Genomic DNA, 10,608 nt, shown 5'->3' with positions numbered 1-10,608 from the left:
CATTATGCAATAAAACACTCATCAACACCATTCCTTGCCGTATAGTTTCGGAGTCTAAAACACCTGCTACGTGTATGCCAAGCCACTCTGGTTTGGTGTGTGTGAAAAAAAAAAAAGTGAACAGAAAAATGAGGACCGCAAAACTCAGTCTCTACTATTAAATAGTAACTGTCATAAAATTAGTTACTTAAAAGCAGCATCAACAAGGCCATTAGCACACCCTCTATATTATTTGCAAAAATGCAATACCAGTGTTTAGTAAAGGACTTTTGATTTGCTTCTTTTTATACAACTTCTGCACTTCTAATGCTACAATAAAAGACAATCCAGCACAGCAATACAATGCCCGGCTCCCAATTACAGCTGCAAATGAGCAATAGTGTGGAAGGAGACAGCCTTCTGGCTTTGTTAGCATGCAATCTCCTTCAGGATCCCACAGGGAAAGCGAAGCCACTGTAGGCGAGCCTTTGGCTTGTGGTTTATTTTGTTTGCCACCAGCTGTACACTTCTCATCTCATTAGTTCTGTTAAAATACTCTGGGGGATGACAGCTGTAACCCACTGGAATCTTCGGCTCTGAGGATATCTGGAGGCTAATTCTGCAACCCATGAAAAAGAGCGTCCACCACAAAGCACTGCGCTGTACAAACAGTTTGAGCTTCTGAAGTAGGTTAAAAATGCAACAGGGCTAATGTGTCACTTCAGATGAAAGTACTACTTGTCTGTAGAATGCTTAAGCCAAAAAAACTCATTATCAGATAACACACAAAAAAACACACATACACCACGTCATACTGGTATTTCAGAAGCGGAGGAAAGATTGAAAATGTAATATAGAAAAACATTTTCAAATAATGAAGGGAAATCCAATAAAACAGGGGATATCCAACTTTGTAAAAGGGCCAGTAAATGAATTTACAATAAAAAACATTTAACGTTTAAAATTAATTTTAGTTGGGCCTTAGGCTTGGTTTTTGTAGACTGGATAATCCGATAGAACTTGCGGTTTGTTGTGTTCCCATGGATTCCATAGCCAGAGACTGTGCAGGAGCTTTTTGCTGCTCTATCAGGAATCCTTGCAGTAGAAATAATGTTTTAGCCCCGGTTCACACTTGTGCGTGTGGGGGGTTCGCATGTAATGTCGGAGCGCACTGCTCCGACATTACATGCGATCAGCTGTGCGGTGCGAGTTTAGCCATACAAACTGTATGGCTAAATTCGCATCGCTCCCGCAGCAAACACGCACAGGAGGCATTTTTGCAGCCGCATCAGGATCGGATCGCACAGCGGTTCACACTTGTGCGATCCGATCCTGTGCGAACTGCACGATCGCACTGCGATATGCGATCAAACTGGGGGTGTCGTTAAGATTACATTGACACCCCCAGCGTATCGCATATGGCAGTGTGAACTGCCGGGGGTGCGTGTGCGATGCGGGAACAGGCTGCGAGTTCGCAGCCTTCCCGCATCGCATCAGTGTGAACCGGACCTTAACATTTCATACGTCTTGTACTTTTAAAACCCTTTTCTGCCTGCGCCAGGATACCTGTAACCACTTCAGCTCTAAAAGATTTGACCTTCTTCATGACTAGGCCATTTTTTTTTTTTTTTTTAGATCATTTTTTTCCACAGAAATAAAGCTCTCTCTGGGTGGTATTTGATGACCACTGGGTTTTTGATTTTTTTGCAATATAAAAGAAAATAAATAAATAAATGAAAATTGTGAAAAACAATATTTTTTATTTTCTGCTATAAAACATATCCAATTAAAAAAAAAATCTAATTTCTTCATAAATGTTAACCAAAATGTATTCTGCTACATGTCTGGTAAAAAAAAAAAAATCCCAATGAGTGTATATTGGTTGGTTTGTGTGAAATTATAATGACTACAGACCATAGTATAGATACTGGAATTATTATTGGTTTTTATACTACTAATGGTGGTGATCATCAGCTTATAATCGGACTGCAATAGCACGGCGGAAATCTGACACAAACTAATGCTGGTGGGGAACTGACTGCCACTGACATCACCAGTAACATGAATACAGTGATACTACTATACACCGTCACTGTATTAATGACACTGGTTGGGAAGGGGTTAACATCGAGGGCAATCAAGGGGTTATGTGTGTGCATAGGTTTAATGCGTGTAAAGTGGGCTGCTGTTATGAATGTATCTCTAAGTTATTCAATCCTGCTTTGCAGGGATGAGAAAAAGATCGTTCCCTTTGTACAGAGCCCTGTAAATCATTGCCCGGGACTTGCTGATAGGCTCCCACTGTGTACAATACCCGGAAGTAGGCAGCGACGTATGGGTACATCGCTCTGGCTACAGCGGCTGTCCCTCCGCAGTACATTGCGGGCGGCCATTAAGTGGTAGAAAGGTTCTGAATGCCTGGGGCAAAAAAGATCGCAATCTTATGAGCACTGTGATTGGCTGTCACAGTGGTCATATGATCAGGAGCTGGTCTCGCAGGCTACCAACCATTAACAGGTACTCTGACACTAGCTGTCTGTGCTGGGAGTGAAGAGTGAGCACACTAAGCACGGAAACATCAGCTACTAACCCATAAAAGGGTCATTATGATCCTGGAATACAGGAAAGGCATTTGCGCCATAGGGTGCACCTGGTCTTGGTTAATAGCCTCAATATTCCCCGGCCAATAAAGTGGCACTAAACCCTCCTGTCACACACTGCCAAGGAAGCCGCCATGTGGTTTGTCTTTGTTTGATCTGCAATTGCCATGTGCTGCACATGTGAACAGTTATGACACCAGCCATTTGATGACTTGACCGTTTGCTTGAGAGAAAAAGCACCTGACAGTTATTCTCATCATGCCTTGAAGATAGATTTTTTGGGAAACCATTAAATTGATGTGTTAGTTCCACTTTAAAATCATGACAATTATCAGACATGACAACTGCTACATGTTGGCTGTAGATACCATTACGTATCCCCTAAAATTTTTAGGTCCACATTTACACATGCATTTGAAGGGTGGCTAAAAACACGCAGTTGAGTCACATTTTTACTGTCCCCTAATCGCTCCATCTCAAACTGCAGTCAGCAGATGGAAGTGTACACATGTTGCATTGAGATGCTTTGCATCACAGCACAGCAAAAATTATTCCCACTGAATGGAGCCATGCAGCAACCGCATACAACGCAAAGACAGGCACATAAATCTGAGGTTGGAGTATTCATACCGAACCTCTTTTTTTCAGTGCACTCCCTTCCTTCCCAGCCACTGCGCCCACCATACAAACCAGCCTATGGCTGAAGAGTCCTGTACTACAGATGGGCAAAGCCGTATGGGGCACTGAAAGACTAGATCCCCTTCAGGTCTGCTTTACTTCTAAATGCCAATGCATTCAGAAATGAGCGGATCAAAAGCCGCTATTCAGTCCAACAGAAGCTTTTAACTACTTGCCGAACAGCCGCCGTAGTTATACGGCGACAGGTCGGCACCGTTATGTGAAACGACGTGCCCGTACGTAATTTCGTGTAGCAGATAGCTGGGGTGCGCGCATGCTGATTGGCTAGAAGGGGAGTCCGCTGGGCACCCATGATGGCTCCCCATGGAGACAGAACGTCAGGGTGGACCGCTGTTCTGTCAGCGATGAACATAGGGATTCTGTGTTCCTCCTATTTAGGAACACATGTCTCTGTGTTCATCCAATGAGTACAACCCCCACACAGTTAGAAAGCACCCCCCTAGGCACACATTTAACCCATTTGATCGCCCCTGGTGTTAACCCCTTCCCTGCCAGTGTCAATAGAACAGTAACAGCGCATATTTTTAGCACTGATTATTGTAGTAATGTCATTTAGTACCCTCAAAAGTGTCAGTTAGGTGTCTGACCTATCCGCCACAATGTCGCAGTCCCGCTTAAGCTCGCTGATCGCCGCCATTACTAGTTAAAAAAATAAATAATAAACGGAAATAGATCTTTCCCCTAGTTTGTAGACGCAATAAATTTTGTGCAAACCAATCAATATACACTTTTTGGGATTTTTTTTATCAAAAATATGTAGCAGAATACATATTGGCCTAAATTGATGAAAAAATTATTTTTTTATTGGAAGTGTTTTATAGCAGAAAGCAAAAAAAAATATATTTTTTTTTCATCAGAATTGTAGCTCTTTTTTTGTTTATAGCTCAAAAAAAAAAAAAAAAAAAAAAAAAAACACAACAACAACAACAACAACAACAACAACACACAGGTGATCAAATACCACCAAAAGAAAGCTCTATTTGGGAAAAGGCATCAATTTTATTTGGGTACAGCACCACACGACCGTGCAATTGTCAGTTAAATTAACGCAGTGCTGAATCGCAAAAAACTGAATTTTTGTAAAATCTTACCGTAAAATTCCTTTCTCTGAGTCCTCTGACAGTCGCCGCCCACTCATACAGTCTTCACCAATAGGTATTGACCTCTTATCCATAGGAGCATGCTAGGCATAAGACTTGTTAAAAACAAAGTAATTTACATAGAAACACCTATGGGGGCTGTCCCACTGGTCCAATACCCCCCCTGCTATCAGCCATCCCAACTCAGTTTGGTAGCAAGCAGTTAAAGTCCAAAGAACCCCAAATAGAGGGGCGGGGGCGGCGACTGTCAGAGGACTCCGAGAAAGGAATTTTACGGTAAGATTTTACAGAAATTACGTTTTCTCTTACGTCCTCTGACAGTCGCCGCCCACTCATACAGTCTTCACCAATGGGATGTCCCAAAGCAGTGTAGACATGCGGGGTGGGAAAACGTAACCGTCAGAAAGGCAACGCAGCACCCACATCAGAGAAAGGAACCTTACATGAACAGAAAGGTATCCTCCGGTAACATAAAAGCTCAACTGGAGCAACAACCCAGGAAAGCAAATAAACAAGGGGTAAACACCCCCAACAGTCAGGGCCCTGCAAAACTAGGGCCCCCTTAAGGCACTGCTGCACACAGAACTTTGCGGCCAAAAGAGGCATCTGCTGATGCCAGAACATCAAGTTTATAGAACTTTGAAAAGGTGTGCACAGACGACCAAGTCGCAGCCTTGCATACCTGGGCCACCGAAGCCTGATGCAGGAGGGCCCAGGACGCACTCACCGCTCTGGTAGAGTGCGCCTTGACAGGGAAGGGCGGAACCCGTTCCTTAATCGAATAGGCCTGTTCAATTGTCCGTCTGGATCTATTTGGAAATGGTCGCCACAGACGCAGCCATACACTTCCGAGGTCCCTCAGGAAGGACAAAGAGAATCCGACTTCCGAAAGGATTCAGTGGACGATAGGTAAACCCTGATCGCCCTGACAACATCCAAGGAATGCAAAGCAAACTCCTTAGGATGTTTTGGATTCGCACAGAGCGAAGGCAGAACAATGTCCTCGTTAAGGTGAAAGTCAGAAACCACCTTTGGAAGGAAAGACTGGTTTGGTCGTAAGACCACCTTATCCTTATGAACCACCAGGTAAGGGGAGCGGCAGGACAAAGCCGCCAACTCCGACACTCTGCGGGCAGAAGTGATCGCCACTAAAAAGGCAACCTTCTTAGACAGCAGAGGCAAAGAAATTTCCCTGATGTTTTCAAAAGGAGAATGCTGTAGAACAGACAGAACCAAGTTCAAGTCCCATGGAGGTAGAGGCGCCCCCTGAGGAGGGGCCAAATGACGCATACCTTGAATAAAGGTGCGAATCAACGAGTTAGATGCCACGGGGCGCTGGAAAAGGACGGCCAGTGCAGACAACTGGCCCTTAATCGTGGTCAACGCAAGGTGCTCCAGAATGTAGGAAGGCCAACACCCTCGCCACCGAATAGGAACGAGGAGGGAAGCCCCTGGCTTCACACCAGGCAAAATAAGACTTCCAGGTACGGTAATAAATTTTACCAGACGAAGCCTTCCGTGCTTTGAGCAAGGTAGGAATGACCTCTGAGGAGAGACCCCTGTCTCTCAGGACCTGGCTTTCAAAAGCCACGCCGTTAAAGCCAGCGACTGTAAAGCAGGATGGAAGATCGATCCCTGAGACAGAAGATCGTCCCGTAACGGGAGCCGCCATGGAGGCTCGACCGCTAGTTGAATGATGTCCGTGTACCAAGACCGGCGCGGCCAGTCCGGTGCCACCAAAATCACCAACGTTGGTTCCGAGACCAACCTGCCAAGGAACCTGGACAACAACTGAATCGGAGGAAAGGCATACATCAGACGATATCGGTGCCAAGGCACCACCAGCGCATCCGAGGCGTCTGCCAGAGGATCGCGCGTTCTTGCCACGAACCTTCCCAGCTTGTTGTTTAACCAGGACGCGAACAGATCCACATCCGGGGATCCCCATCTCGCACACAGCATCGGAAACACCTCTGGGTGTAGGACCATTCTCCCTGGTCCATGGTCTGGCGGCTCAAATTCCAACAGGTTGATCGGAAGAGAGGACTTCTCCACCGACCAAGTGCCCTGGGCAGACAGGTTGCCCAGAACACCACCCCAGCCCGACAGGCTGGCATCCGTGGTAATCACTGTCCACTGCAACGGCCAGCAGGATTTCCCTTCCGCTACGGCCGGAGACTGGAGCCACCACAGAAGATCCAATCTGGTCTGGCGACTCAGACACCCTCAGGTCCCATCTGGCCAGTATCTCCGTTTGGAGAGATCGCGTGTGAAACTGGGCAAACGGTATTGCCTCGAAGGCAGACCCCATCAATCCCAGGGACCGCATACAGGTCCTGAGTGACGAGGATTCGTTGTCCCTGAGGGACCTGACCTTGTTCTGCAGGGTCCGGAGCTTGCCCTCCAGCAGAAACACCTTCGCTTGGACGGAGTCCAGAACCATTCCCAAGTATGGGAGACGAACCAAAAAAGACAGTCGACTTCTGAACATTGATGGTCCATCCGAACTCCTGAAGCGTCTGAACCGTAGTGGACAGATCGCTCGTCAGACTCTGACTGGCACTTGATCTTAACAGGAGATCGTCCAGATATCCCAAGACCGCAATGCCCTGTGTCCGTAACAGGCCCAGAATAGGAGCCAGCACTTTGGTAAAGACCCTCAGAGCCGAAGCGAGACCGAAAGGTAACGCCACGAACTGATAGTGTTCCTCCGCGATATCGAATCGGAGGTACCTCTGATGACCCTCGAATATGGGGATGTGTAAATACGCATCCTTCAGGTCGATGGAGGCCAGGAAATCTCCCAGACTCAAAGAGGCCACCACCGAGCGGAGCGATTCCATGCGGAACTTTTGAACGCGCACGAAGTGGTTCAGAGCTTTTAAGTCCAGAATCAGACGCACCTTGCCCTCCTTTCTGGGCACCGTGAACAGATTCGAGTATAAACCCCGAAACCTGTCTTGATGTGGCACCGGGACAATTACCCCCTGTGCGAGCAGATCCTGCACCGCCCGATGAAGATCTTGCAACCGATCTGGGGTCAAATAAAGATTTGAGGGAAAGAATCTGTCCGCCGGTCGCGAAAGGAACTCAATCTTGTAACCTGATCGAATGATTTCCTGAACCCACCTGTCCGTAATCCGGAGCAGCCAAGGTTGAAGGAAACCACGCAGACGTCCCCCCCACCCCTGAAACGGGTGAGGGCGCCCCTTCAGGCAGTGGCGGACTGAGCCGTAGCACCAGCCTGGGCGGCTTTTAGTTTTCCCGCCCAGGGCTTTCTCTGGCCACCCTGGCCCTTGAAGGGTTTCCCCTTGTCCTGCGCCTTGAAGGCACGAAAGGACCGCTGATTTGGTTTAAAGGAGGGACCCCGCTTACCGCAGAAGGACTTACCCCTAGGATTCTGGGGCAATAGCGTGCTTTTGCCTCCAGTGCCACTCTTAACCAACTCATCCAGGGATTCCCCAAAAAGGCGAGACCCTGCATATGGGATGTCGGACACCGTTTTCCTAGAAGTCTGGTCAGCCGACCAACTTTTCAGCCAAATCAGGCGACGGTTAAGCACCGCGACACTGGATAGACGCGCAGCTAACGGGGCCTCATTCAAGGCCGCATCGCACAAGTACATGACCCCTTGATAAATCTGGTCCACCATCCCCAGTGTAGCAGGGGAAGCAGAATCAGCCACGAGGGTGCGTCTGAGCACCTTGGTCCAATCTGCCACGGCTTGAGCCACCATTACAGAGGCGAAAATAGGTTTCAGCATGGAACCCGCCACCATGTAAGCATGGCGGGCAAGTGATTCCAGCCTCCTATCCGTAGGATCCCTAAACACCGGAGAATCCTCGGTGGGTACCAGAGTGGCTTTGTTTAACCTGGCCACAGTGTGATCCACAGTAGGAGCCACACACCAGCGCGAATCCGTAGGAGGCGCAAAGGGATAAAGAAGTTGAAACTTTTTGGGCACCACAAAAGTGCGCTTCAAGTTACGCCATTGTTTATTCACAGTAGCGTGAAACTCAGCGGGGCAAGGAAAAACCTGCGCTGCCTTATGGGATCTGTGTGTACCAAAAGAGGACACTATCCCCGGAGGATTGGGCTCATTCTCTAAATGTAGTGTTTCCTTTATGGCAAGGATCAGCGCATCCATAGCTGCGCGGTCTTCGGCCGTCCCAGGGGGGGGGGGGGGGGAATCATCCACCCCCACAAACTCAGCCTCCCCTTCAGACTGGGAAGAGCGAGACCCTTCAGGGGGCACGCTACCTACGGCAACCATGTCAGACTCAGAAATAAAATCATAAAACAGAAGAAAAGGCTGAGACTGTAGCCCCAGCAGAGGGAGAGCCTATCTCACTCCTAACTAGGCAAAAGACAAACTGAGTTGGGATGGCTGATAGCGGGGGGGGGGGGGTATTGGACCAGTGGGACAGCCCCCATAGGTGTGTCTATGTAAATTACTTTGTTTTTAACAAGTCTTATGCCTAGCTTGCTCCTATGGCCAAGAGGTCAATACCCATTGGTGAAGACTGTATGAGTGGGCGGCGACTGTCAGAGGACGTAAGAGAAAATGGCCTGGTCATTAAGCGGGTAAAACCTTCCGGTCCTTAAGTGGTTAAATCCTCCTACTGCCATGTGCTGTCAAACCCAAAGTAAAGCAGACCTGATGGGGAACTGGTCTCTCAGTTCCCTGTCAGACTCCGCCCACCCAGTGACAAATAAATTATCCCCAATCCCTTTGTTTAGAATTAGCTGACCTGGCCAACAGCTGAATAAATCCCAGCGCAATAATGACAGCTTCCTAGCACAGCCATGCCTCACTCTGAGTACTGGCAAAATACAGTTATGCCAACTCAAAGCTGGTTTTATTTACCACCAGTTTCCTAATCGGAGAATCAGAAATAGTGACAGGTTTCAAATGGAGGTAGTAAGAACTACCTGAATTTGCCACACGTGTCGGTAATGCCTCCCTAAATTAGGGTCAGGAAGATCTTAAGGAAACGATCACCATAAATTTGTTATTAAAGCGTTTGTAAACCTTACATTTCATATTCCCGATACGTGCCTGCTGTACCATGTACTTGTATGAAAAAGTATCCTGTTCTCTTTGTATTGCTTCCTTTATGCAAAATCCTTGGTGTTCATGCCAGTCCCTCTGCTTTCCTATTAAAAACTGACCACACTAAGCATGGGAGCACAGCGTGTTCTCTTCTAATGATCAGACTTGTTCCAATACTCCTCCCCTTCACAGCCATTCACTGGGAAGCTCAGTGTGCTGATGCCTCTCCTCCCTCAGCTCTTATGCAGCTGAGAACAGAGGTCATGTAATCAATTTAAAAAAAAGGCATTCCTAATGTTTTTTTTATATATCTATTCTGTCTATAGCTATCTTTTACCTTTCATTTCTAATTGTTTTACAAGTTTACAACCAATATAAGCCTTTGTTGAATTCACCTGTGTGGGTTTTAAGTTATGTTCTTGCAATCCCCAAATGTAAACCACACAAGAGGAAAATTATTTACCAAATGTTAACTTTATTGCTCAGGGTCCAAGTTTAACACATTGGCAATAGATGCAAGAAGTTTAGGAATGCCAGGGCCAAGATAAACTTTGTGAAGTTCATGAAAGGAGCTTCTGTGGCTCTGGAATGCTGTGAAAGCTTTGACTAGCAAGTATCGGTCCTCTTTGTCAATGCAGCTTTATCATGTTTATAACTGGCATTATAAAGAAGACTGCGGATGTACCTGTAATTCAGATACTGGCTGCTCTCTGTTAGTTGTCTTCAGTTGACAAAACTCACCAACTACCTATTGACACACTTTTTGTCACATACTGTACTGCAAAAAATAAACTGACCATATACATCTTCTCACTTTGTGGTTTGTTCATAATCCCTATTTAGCATTTTCAAACATTGAATAACACTACATAGAACTCTTCATACCACCTATTATGTGCTGACTTCAACTGTCACCAGCTCTAAGCAGACCTCCACTCATGAGATGTATTAATGGTGGCCTTCAACCATAGTGTAAGTATGGTTTAAGCAAAGAGATGCATGCGGCACAGGCCTAAAACCAGGACCCGGCAAGAAACGTTTTACTTGGAAAAGCCGTGCGGCACTAGGCAGGCCCACACAGTGAAGATCATGGGAGCAGGAATGATTTTTTTTCTTATCAGACAGGCTGCAATATGGGTAGGGTGACTTACTTAAAAGTACAACTTTACTTGAACTT

General features: G+C 46.7%; 1 protein-coding gene across 1 annotated transcript in view; it reads right to left on the bottom strand.

The window, feature by feature from the left end:
• Positions 1-10,608, bottom strand: part of PITPNB (phosphatidylinositol transfer protein beta) — a 150,026-nt gene that overhangs the window by 49,490 nt on the left and 89,928 nt on the right. The gene's annotated exons all lie outside the window — the stretch shown is intronic.

Source organism: Pelophylax lessonae, assembly GCF_965119305.1.
Source record: "Pelophylax lessonae genome assembly, chromosome: 1".
Classification (NCBI taxonomy): domain Eukaryota; kingdom Metazoa; phylum Chordata; class Amphibia; order Anura; family Ranidae; genus Pelophylax; species Pelophylax lessonae.
The sequence above is the reverse complement of the archived record's forward strand: the minus strand, read 5'-3'. Positions and strand labels throughout refer to the sequence as shown.